This window comes from Macrobrachium nipponense, chromosome 1 (assembly GCF_015104395.2).
Source record: "Macrobrachium nipponense isolate FS-2020 chromosome 1, ASM1510439v2, whole genome shotgun sequence".
Taxonomy (NCBI): domain Eukaryota; kingdom Metazoa; phylum Arthropoda; class Malacostraca; order Decapoda; family Palaemonidae; genus Macrobrachium; species Macrobrachium nipponense.
Window position 1 is genome coordinate 86,614,662 of NC_087200.1, and position 12,532 is coordinate 86,627,193.

Below are 12,532 nucleotides of genomic sequence, written 5' to 3' on the forward strand. Positions count from 1 at the left end.
ATCATTTTTAGCATGAAGACGTGTGACCTCATCTCTCAAGCACGCGTACACACACACACACACACACACAGAAGGTGACACAAGAGGTCCTGCCTTTCAAGGTTATTCTTAGACGCATTTAAAAACACTGCAGAAGTTGGATTGCACTGCAAGTTGCCGTTGGTTGTTGTTAAGAAGCTTATTCACTTCTCGAAAGATCATTTTCATGAATATATCTAGATCGGTTACAGATTTACAGGCGGGTACCAGCAGCTACGTAAAAAAAAACCGATTTAAAGATGAATTCTATTGACAGCAAATGGGGTACCATAGCCATAATACTTGTGGTAAGTATAAAAAAGATGCAATGGGAGAGAACTTAAATGTAATATAATACTAAACACTTTATCTTAACCTATATAACCTGTCTTAATTAACATTCCGCAGTCCTGTAAACCCTGAATTACTATACAAGGCCCCCAATCGCTTCTGTATCCAGGTACGAAGCCTTAGTAATAAAGACAGACATAAAAGTATACTCTCTCTCTCTCTCTCTCTCTCTCTCTCTCTCTCTCTCTCTCTTCTCCTGTGTCTTTTTTAAGGCACTATCATTCTTCATCGGTTACAGGTAACCTGATCCACGATGAACACTTAACTACGGTTTCACAGCCAATGAGGGCACCTGTCATTCACCCACATAATAAGGAGCTACGTCTACTTTGCCTACGTTGCTGTTGTTGAGCGACGAGTGCACACAAATACCAATTTAAAAAAAGGGGGACGCCTAATGTCCGCCAGTCTGAATAAAATTTGCATACGTGTTGTATAAAGGAAACACTGTCCCAAAGAATAAGGCGACACAAAGTAGACGAGGGACTACTGAAGAAGTTCGTCATATTGCTTGGTAACGTTGATTGTTTTTCCTCGTATTCGATTGATACTTGACGTAAGGTTGAACTTTTGATCAAATTTCACGGGAAAATGTCCATAACGTGTTTATTATTATTATTATTATTATTATTATTATTATTATTATTATTATTATTATTATTATTATTATTATTATTATTATTATTATTATTATATTCGGTGTCAATTCTTACGAAGCAAGCAAAGATTAAAGTCTATTAATATGAATGGCAAGCCCCCACAAAAATGGCCATGACAAAATTTGAAAAGGCGAAAGAAGTGTATAGGAATATATTTATTCCACAACAGTTAATAAATATGGAAAATAATCTATCTATTCCATACTAATTACTAAATATGGAAAATTGTTTATTCCATAACAGTTAATAAATATGGAAAATAATCTATTTATTCCATACCAATCAATAAATTTGGAAAATAATCTTAAACAAATGACAACCGATAAACAATAAAGCCACGTAAGATATAGATGAGCAAAGGCCATTATGCTCTCAGTCAAGGAAACTCAAGTCAAGGATCGTGGAGGCACCTAATGGTGCAGACTCTTATGACAACAAGGAAAGATCAAATCAGGAGCAATAATTAATGAACAGTTCTTTGGTTCAAAGCCAATAACCAGATTTGAAGTGCATCTGATTGCTCCAGATGTTATCGCAGTGGCTCACATTAAAATCTTTTGGAGAGTCACAGTTTGAAAATTACAGCAACAGAGATCTGATGTCCGTGTTCTACCCAACACTGAGCAAGTCTCAACAAAAATATAATAATTCTAACCTTGGTTCATTAATCTCGGGGCCTCGCCTTCAGTGATTCTCCAGGACTGAATCTGAAAACAAAAGCCGTAAATGAACATGAATTTCAGTAAGTAGTTTTCGTCTCATGTTCAGCAATATCTCTCTCAATAACCTGGAAACATTTCTATATTTAATTTTTTTCTTGGCAAAAAAAAAAAAAAAAAAAAAAAAAACATGAGATGACTAGGGAAAATCTTATAAACCAAACTATTAAATCTGCTTCCAGAAAGTCCAGTTTGATCTCATTTTTAAAAATTCATTTAATCATTCCACAGCAACCTTCATACTGGTCTGTCCGCTCAGGTAATGAACAGGACTTTCAAATATTCGGCCATTATTCTTGGTTTTCCCTTCTAGACAGATCTGGATGATAATATATATATATATTTCTTTATTTGCGCGCTAACGCACGTTCACACATTACACAAACATATACTCGTACATACATACTTATATATATATATATATATATATATATATATATATATATATATATATATATATAGATATACATACATACATACATACATACATACAATACTATACATACATACATATTTATAAACGATTGAACGTATGTACATGAAATTTTTCAGCAACCGTGATTTTTCGCTTCATTTTCCTGTAAAACGTTGAGTACGTGAATAAATGTATAAATGGTAGTTATTTTCTAAACACAAAGTCGGAGTAGAGATTAATTTCAAGATATATTTATAGCCTCTTTGATTATGGTATTCAGCTCAACAGAATCTGGATGCTAAAGTGCTATGAGCCCACTGCATGTGAGGAAAGAAGTTTTCCCTTTGACATAAAGATTAAAGAAAAACCGACAAGAAGAACAGCTTCTAAAAGCAGATGAAATCAGGATCACCTCTGTCGCTAAGGAACCACCACTTCGAAATGTTTTGTCTAAGAGGTACAACTCCAGATAGGGTGTTGTACTCCAGTGAGGAAAAATATATTTTAAACAAACACAGGAGGGCAAAATTACAGAGCTGTAGTATCAATTATATCTTTAAACACAGGAAGCATTATATCAATAGGTACCATTCTGTCAGGAGAAGTCCTGTAAAAACGTAACCTAGAAAGTCGAAGTAAAACCTGGTAGCTATTTTCTGAAACTCGGATTAAATAAGTTCAGTGTAAAAAAAGTACAGTGAATTGTGAAGTTAAAGCCTACGTTACTCGAATAGAAATGCTAATACAGATTAAGAGAGCAAAGTTAACCACAAGGCTGCAGATAATAGAAACTATAAAGACGATTTCTTTTTCCAACTAATTAAATCGTGGTTTTGGAGAAGTCAAGTTCTGATGTCCAGTTATTTTATGATGAAATCGACTGGTAATTAAATCTGAGGAAAGCTCTTACTTAGAGTAAAATAAAAAAGGAAAATGCCTTTGGAAATTAATATATTTTGCTTGCATATTTCATTACAAACTGCAACGATCACTCAAAATCAAAAGTCTCATGAAAAAATTAAACAAAATGAATGAGATGAAAAAAATGATCTGCATTGCTTAATACAGAAGTTAATGCACAACCCCAAATTATGTTAAAATTCCCACGCGATTGGTAACAAAATAAAAACAACGAAACTAGAGCAGTAAAGATCATCCAGTTTTGCAGCTGCCATTTTCAGGAACTCAATATATCATCTGCGTGCGCAAAAAAATAAATAAATAAATAAAATAAAATAAAAATAAATAAATAAAAAATAAGACTACAAAACTAAAATAGAAAAAATGCTTTCAAACTAAATCACCTCCCTGTGTCACTAACTGCGACAAAATAGCAGGTAATTTGTAACTTAATGATAGGACTATAAGCTCAGCCAGTAAGCGAGCTATTTAGCGATATCCAAATAAACTATATTTTTCAACCCCTTTGGAACTAAATTAACAATTATCAGACCTTTGGAAATTCTCCAAACCCGTAAAGGAAACATTGAAATAGAGAATAATCTGAAAACAATCCGGACTGTCGCCAGCCCTTGAAGTCCAAAATATGATTCCAAATCCGGTGACCGAGATGACGAAATGAAATGACGACGTGTGATCTTTCGAGGTCACTCACTATTTCCAACTGCATGTTCATTCTCGGCCATTGTACCGCTTTGTTTCGGCATACAGCGGCATAAATTATTCATAAACTTAGAAAACAAACTTGTTACACTCCCTAACCATATGAACTTGAGTGCATCTGATCATTCTAATAAAGGTTATGGAATTCGTTCTTAACTACATTGCACAGGAGAGTTTAAATTCCTTGAAAATTTTCAACTTAATAAAACAAAGCAATAGAAAATACAACTGGAGACTAGATGTCATCATTTGCTTAACTAAATAAAAAGTACAATTCACGTTCGTTTAGAACTGTCATTTAACATCAAAGTACTTTAGTGTAGAAAGACGTCATACCATCTCACCTGCATATCCCATTGATATCATAAATGAAGGTTCACCTCATATCCTTAAACTCATCTTTCCACCTGCAAAATATTCATATGACCTACGGGCTGCTCTTGAGCAAGAGCTCGTGCTGGCATAAAAGCCAGTTTACTCTTCAACAACAACAACAACAAGACATCTTTAGTGACCCAAACAAGTCTATCAAATGCTTGTTTTCAATGACCAAGTTTCTGAACTCTTTCTTTTCTTGTAGTACCACTACCAATTTGCTTCGGAAACTTTCCTTCCTCTTACGAGGCAGAAAGGTCTATCGTATCGCTTCCCCTGTGATTGTGCCTAACCCCTTTTCTTTAATTTCACGGTCTGGACTGGAAAAGGCACTAGGCTGCCGGTCAATTTCCCTTTCCATTTAGAAACTTTCTCGTATTGATATATCTACATATGAAAATGACATTAATCCCCGCTACATTCTTAAAACGTAAGGAACAGGTTAACTTGTCAAATACAATAGATGAAACTTAATAAAACCCGTTACTGTTCCAAACCCACATCAGCATTGTGCGCTTTTTCGCGTAGTTCATAAAACATCGTAGGGAGGCAACTGCGCATATCCAGTTTCAATGGGAATACAAGTCATCTCATACACTTAATCTTCTCTGGTTTTAAAATGTGTATAATTACACAAATGCTATTCCATTGCCTGCCATACAATATCTGAATAACAGTTGCTTTCAGTGTTGCCAATTGGTATGTGTTTACCCTCCAAACTGGGTATAAGACTTACACAAAACCGTGGAAATAAGTGAAATTAGCTTATCTATTTGTAGCATATAAACATATTAGAGCAATTTTGTCATTGTTGCATTACTATGCCAACTAGAATTAATGGAAACAGTTTGTAAATGCATCGGCGTAGGTGTGAAGCTCCACTAAATTGGCAGCGATGGTTGCCTTACTGTTTACTCTACATTAAAACTGAAATATCAGTGTTTCTCTATTTGGGTAAAAAGCCACATATCTTTAACAGAGTAACTCCCCAGCTATTAACAGAATAAATAAATGGGTTGGCAGGGATTTCGTCCAAATCCATTTTTCATAATTAAATGGATACGATTTCCATAGACAACACGAAGTAACATAAAAGGGACGGAGAGTGGAGGAAAGAGAGAGAGAGAGAGATTAGAGAGAGAGAGTGAGAGAGAGAGAGAGAGAGAGAGAGAGAGAGAGAGAGAGAGAGAGAGAGAGCTTTCTTTTACGTTTAACAGACAGCCAAAGAAATGAGAACACCAGTAATAGTGTCATCACCTGATACAGGAACACTTACATGGGACACCTGAAATAAATCAGCTGTCGCACATAGTGAAAATACTCCAATGCACACACACACACACACACACACACACACACACACACACATATATATATATATATATATATATATATATATATATATATATATATATATATATATATATATAAAACAGTTGCTGAAGATTGACCTCGGACGAGAAGAGTCTTACTTCACTTTCCCGACTCCCTTCTCATCCCATTCAGTTTCCTTTTCTAAATGTAGTAGATGTATACATGAACGCACCGGTAATTTCGGCAGCCACTTGCTTCCTTTTGTACTAAAAACCGATAATCCAATAAGCAAATTCATACCCGCTTTCTATGTTCTTAATTAAAAGGGACTGACACAAGAAGTGACAAAAGAGCTGCTGTCTAAACGACTCTGGAAGGTCCAGAAGACCGAGAGTTTAACTGACAGCCTTGTCACAGACGGCAAGATTCCAGAATCATTCTGTTGATGACAGTTGCAGTCAGGTCACTGATCTCCGACCTCGCACTATCAATACGAATACAGCCTGGAGTTTTCCTTGCTAAGTAGTGTCTCCTGACTGGGAGAAAGAAACAGCGAAATCTTTTCTGGCTTCACTGCATAATGAGTCTAATAATTCACTCTAGATAACCTGTGAGCACTCGGGTACCTTCCTTAGAAATAACACATATTGCTGAATTATCTAAAAGACCGATATTAACTTTGGGATGAGAGCAGCTGCTCTGAGCAACAATGCTTACTCGGGGTGCGTGCTAAAATCTACAGTCAAATAGAGCGTTGTTTCACCAACGAAAATTTAAATAAATACGCTAAATTTCATTAGAATTAATTGTTGTATGCTGGTTGACATACACATTATTTATTTTCTATATTTTCATTGTAATAATTAAATCATAAATAGCCTATCCTAAAACTCCTGTATCTTCAACTCAACGCGAAACACTTTTTCAGACCTTTTTAGGCTTTCCTACCTCCCTCATAAACAAGAATAAGAACAAGAACACAACAATAACAACAATGCTTACTCGGCGAGTAAGCGAGAAGTCCAACTCCTTCACCAAAGTGACTCAATCGCGGAAAATGAAAAAATGAGCATAATGGGTCATTTCTGCTACCGTAAGGTTATTGTACATCAATATTCCAGCAACAGCAGTTGAATCGAAAGACTTCTCATTCATGAACTCTCTCCTTTACCAAGTTTTATTACCAACTGCCTGGATATTTAAAAGTTTCCCTTCAAGGCATCTACATCTGTTTCCATGATCAGTATTTGATGCTTTTTTTCGAATTAAAGGTTTACTGTTTCTCCAATTCACGAAACATTCAGTATCTTGTCTTTCCCGTTTCGTGAAATGCTTACGCTTGACCCCACATGAATTGCACTCTTTTTATTACACGATTACCAGCGCAGTTACCACAGACTCTATCATCAATTGTGAATTTGCATTCCTTCTCAAGATGTCTGTAGCTTTGATAATAGAAACGGGTCAGCATAAATACCAGTCACGTACGTTATACGATCGCCATTGTAACATAACGTTATTACCATAATCACGAATAGCCTTTGATATCTAAGGATCACATTTAAGAATAATGTGGGTAGTCCTACCGGTACCATGCTGCTAAAATTACAAGCTTATCTTCTTTCCACCAGGGATTGACAGCAGGTAACATTTTGTTAAGCAGTGTATCAACCACGTCATATCACCCGCGGCAAACATTACAAATCCCTATTTTTGGGGTCAGTTCCCAGATCGATTTTCAGCCATGTTACATATTCTGGTCACTGCATCATCTCCAGTGGCTCCTTCAGCAAAATTTACAAAATAATTGCCAAAAGAGGTAGGCTCCTGTCAAAATTAGGTGTATCTTTATTCTCAGTGACTTTCCATGAAGGTTGCGTAGATCTAATCGTTAAGAATTTTTTCCTTTGACTTAATGTGCAAAAGTTATCTACTTTATATTAAAAGAAGTCATTTTCCTCAATTGTGAGATTTTTAAATCAATAACTGGGGAATACTTAACAGAATCGCCATTTGCATCTTCCATCATACCTTGAAGGCAAGCAATTTTGGCTTTTCTCTAAGCAATCTCTTCATATCACAGGTCAGTTTCACACCTCAACAAAGGTACTGCACTGCTTTCTAAATTTCTTTATATTCAATCACTAATGAATGCACACTATCAAAACATTCAAGGTTAAGCCACATCATTCTCTTGAAGTTATCGTCACCGATACCATCCAAGAATACACAATACTTATTTATAACCTGTTAATTTCACGCCTATCCAATCCTTACATTTTCCTCTATCGGATTTGTAAGTGGGACAAATAAGTGTTTCATTTTTTCTAGCCATAATGCAGCGCCAGTCACAACTATATTTTCTAACAATGGTTTCCCATGTGCAACACAGCCAGTCCCAAGGAAAACAGAAAATAATAGACCTGCGTATTAGTAAGAGCAGTGTTCAAGCATGTCCGCTCTCTACTACAACTACTACTTTGATGGCCAATTTTCAATGTGCTTTTTGTTTTGCAATTTTAAGAGGATAAACGTTTTGTATTCTGCCCCTTAAATCACATGGAATTCGTGTTTCACAAAGCTGAGCGGAAATTTATGGAATGACGAAATATCAAATAATTAAAGGCAGTTCGGATGTATATATCATGAAATCGAGTACCCTATTATGCTATATGAGGAAGTAGGCGGAAGAGATAACAGCAGCATCGGTAAAATATGTCATTAAGCAAAGTTGTCTGCATTACGTACCTATGGTGTTAAAATAGTAATCGGTCTTATAACCCCTGGTGTTATTATTATTATATTAGGGGTCCTGCCAACATCCAGAGCTCTCATTTTTAGGCTAATCGGTGGAAACTGGAAGAAGTGGTGATTATAAAACTTTAAGAGCAGTATGAGTTGTTCTGCGACTTGAATAAAGTCAGGAACTTTGAATCTGGATATTAGTGCATGCAATTGCTTTTTGGTTTATTACTGCACAAGGTGTTACAGTTGTGGGTTTGCAGGCTTTCACAGTGGTTAAACCTGGTGCCATAATTGTTAAGGTAGTCAACCATTCTTTACCCCTCTTCCTGCCGTGGCTCACCAAGAACTACTGAAGTGAATTTAAAACTTATTCGCCATCTAAGCCCATGTTATAACAATAATGAATAAATACATACATACATATATATATGTAATAAATACACACACACATATATATATATATATTATATTATATGTGTGTGTATTGTGTTTTGATTCTGTGTATATATATACTTGATAATGAGGACTGGTTGTCCTTGAAAGCTTATAACTTTGTTTTGAATAAATAACTCCTCTAGACACCATCCAGTTTGAGTGAGGTACTTTTAGTAATTGTGCTGTTGCACAAAATAATTGTGTATGTGATCAGTTAATATATATATATATATATATATATATATATATATATATATATATATATGTGTGTGTGTGTGTGTGTGTGTGTGTGTGTGTGTATACACATACATATTATTTATGTATTTGATCGTAAATATATATACAAAGTGAGAGAGAGAGAGAGAAGAGAGAGAGAGAGAGCGGAATGAGGTAGGTAGGTTGGATAGTGGTCAAATTACGCCACACAGAGAAGAGATCGGATGTCATTATGGCGGAAGCCTTTACCCCTTGCTCACCCTCCTCCCTCCTAACCACCTTCCTTTCTTCCTCCAGCGACCCCACCCCCAACGATACTCCCCTCCTTCGACCTCACCCCGTCTCGTCTCCTCCTCCTCCTCCTACAACAGCCTTGTATAGCAGCTGCACTACTATAACCCTACGCTCAGGACCTCCCTCCTCCCCCACACGGACGAGGCCCGTAGCCTTTCCCCAATACCACCAACAACCCTAAACCTCCCTTAATCAAGGGAGACCCTCCCGAGTCCCCTTCCCCCCGACGCGCACCCCCCCTCCACAAAACATTAGGAAGGGGATGGAGGTGATCACATATTCTACCTTCTTAGGCCTTCTTTATTAGCATGGGGTTACATTAGCATGGAATCATCTGGCGGGAACACTGATTGGAAATATAAAAAAAACATTGGGTGCAATGGAGAAGATAAACGTGGATAAAAAATTAGAACATATAAAAATAGACAAATGAAATAGAGGCAAACCTAGGCTTAATAATGAAGAATATAATAGTAACACTTGGTACATAAATTTTAAAAATACGTAGATTCAAGGGCAAAAATGACAATGGCAATAAACATCAGAAGTGCCTGAATGTAATAAATAACACTGATGTTCAACTTTCGTACCTGCCCTTCAACCCCTACTTAAGCTTTTGCAAGGTCTATACGACTCTGAGTAACGTACTAGAAATCAAAACACACATTTATTATCTCCAATAAGTTATACACGTAAGCAAATTTAAATAGCCGATGAGTAACAAATAAAGAACAATAAGATAAGGGATAAAATATTGCATGATACAGTTACATCGATACTGAAATAACAGAGAAAAGGACTGACTTCTAATAAGGAAATCATGAAACATTTTTAGACAGAAGTACGTGAAAGCTGAAGTGATATATATATATATATATATATATATATATATATAATATATATATATATATATATAGATATATATTTATTATATATATATATATATATATATATATATATATATATATATATCTCAGCATAAAAAATAAGCTCAGATACTTTGAAAATACTTTTCAGTAAGATTACGACCCGTGAAAACTTGTAGGATTTCCTATTGACATGAAAGGTCTCTCAAACAAAAGGCACAATCTACCTAAAACATCTGGCGGGTTCCTGTAAATTAAGACTCGATTTCTCGTCTTATATCTTCAGCAATTAAGACCAGGCAGCCAAAAAGATGGATAATTGTCAGAAAAGAGGAAGTGATTACAAAACTAAAGCTAGGATGACTTAAAAGCAATCTGACATTTACTTTAATAATTTCATATCAGAGAGAGAGAGAGAGAGAGAGAGAGAGAGAGAGAGAGAGAGAGAGAGAGAGAGAGAGGGGGGGGGGGCCACAAATCTATTAGTTAATTAGCCCGAGACTTGGAAGGTCTCCATCCCAAACTGAACTACTATAAGCCCAACTGACCAAAGATTATAGCCCGTCTGGTTTTCCTTAGAAATTTGATAACACCTAACACTATAATGACTTTGATTCTTGTCATGGTTAATTATCTCAACAAAACTTAAAAAGTGCCGTCGCCTTAAACGACCGATGCTGATAGTTCAATGCCATAAGGACAAGGATTTCTTGACTGTCATCTTTAAACATGGACGTACTGATTAATTTACCAATTAAAAGAAAGACAACCCAGCAATAACGGTATAATTGTGATCTCTCAGGTATACAGTGGTAAAGAGAGAGAGAGAGAGAGAGAGAGAGAGAGAGAGAGAGAGAGAGAGAGAGAGAGAGAGTTATTCATAACTAAGAATGTTTCAAATAAATATTCCTTAACTAAGGGAAAGTTTCAATAGATTGATCTAAAGAAGATTGGCAAAAAAGCTCCAAAGGGTTAAATATATAATACATAGCAAGGTTATCAACTACTTTCTAAACATTCCTCTTAATGTTATGATAAATTCAGAGTAATGAAGCTCAAGTACGTATAAAATCCAATTTTTTTCAGTTAGAATTCCAACATATTACCTGTCATAATAAAAAAAAAGGTTCCAACAACTAACTTGTATTCAAAGTTGATGGGATTTACTGCCAGGCTTTTTAAAGGGTGCAATAAATTACTTCGCAGCTGGAGAAAATTTTAGGAAAAGTAATTTCAATGAAGAAATATATCCAAGAGGACTATAAAAGTGTAAATTCTGCGCCAAATATTTTTTTTACTAAATAAAAGTTCCTTGAAACCTCTAAAGCAGCAAAATCTCTAACATAATCTTAAATTTATGTAACTTGATTTAAAGTTCCAAGAAATATCCGAAGCGAGGAAATTGTAGCAAAATTTATTAAATAAATATATACCAAGAAATGTACGGACTATGAGGTCTCAGATTACTATATAGTTAACTAAATGTTTCAATAAACTATTCAACGTCTTGACTAAATAGCAATTGCAAATGATTTTAGCAGAGTAAAGGTTTTATCGAAATATTTTCTATAAAAAAAAAACTAATCATTCATCAACTGAAGGAAAAAATTCAATTTATTTCCTAACTCAGCGCAAGAGAAAAAAAAACCTCTGACAGCTCGTGAAAGTTTCTATCCAGCAAGAAAACTAATATTTTTGGAGGGTCATTATCTGTACGATATTTACAGTCTTTTGTTTATTTTTTTACGGTAACCCTCAAAGGTCTTTTACTACATAAGCCGCAGAGGTGGATACATACGGGGTTAAAACCCTCGGGGTCACTATCTAGGATAGATCCGAAATGGGCATAATCATCTGATATTGTCAAGAAAAGGGCAAGCTTATTTAAGACTAGCAACCTCATACTTTTGAAGACTTGCTGAGAAACCAGATAGCTGCACCTTGCCCTCTACTAAATGGAGAATGGACATTCGGTGAAAAAATATATACATTTTGCATGAAGAAAGATATACATACATAAACTACAAAATAATGCAGTAACCTGAGCGCATTTGAATACGTCTTAGTTACCTTTACGCTTTTAGATGAGAAGCAGCAGATTAATTATGAGCAATGATGACAATATTGCAATGGCAAGAAATATCAGGTATATATATATATATATATATATATATATATATATATATATATAATATATATATATATATAAATATTCGGAGAAGTTAGCTGACTGACTATGAGCAAATTAGTAAGGAAAAAGATAAAGATTAAATCAAACAGGGGAACAAAGAACAATTAAATATAGAAATAACTTCTTTGGTTATGATAGACAAAAATAAATGGTTTGACACATCAACCAGCTTGATTTGATATATTAGGTTTCCCGTAGAGGCCACTTTTAGTTTTCCGTAAAAGAAAACTACTGAGATGGCTTTGTCTGTCCGTCCTCAGATCTTAAAACCTACTGAGGCTAGAGGGCTGCAAGTTGTATACCAAATTGCA

The 12,532-nt window shown here is 35.3% G+C and overlaps 1 protein-coding gene across 1 annotated transcript in view; it reads right to left on the bottom strand.

The window, feature by feature from the left end:
* Positions 1-12,532, bottom strand: part of LOC135219431 (uncharacterized) — a 751,318-nt gene that overhangs the window by 503,046 nt on the left and 235,740 nt on the right. The window contains exon 2 of the mRNA XM_064256210.1: positions 1,684-1,735. The gene's annotated coding sequence lies outside the window, so the exon portion shown is untranslated. The remainder of the gene's footprint in view (positions 1-1,683; positions 1,736-12,532) is intronic.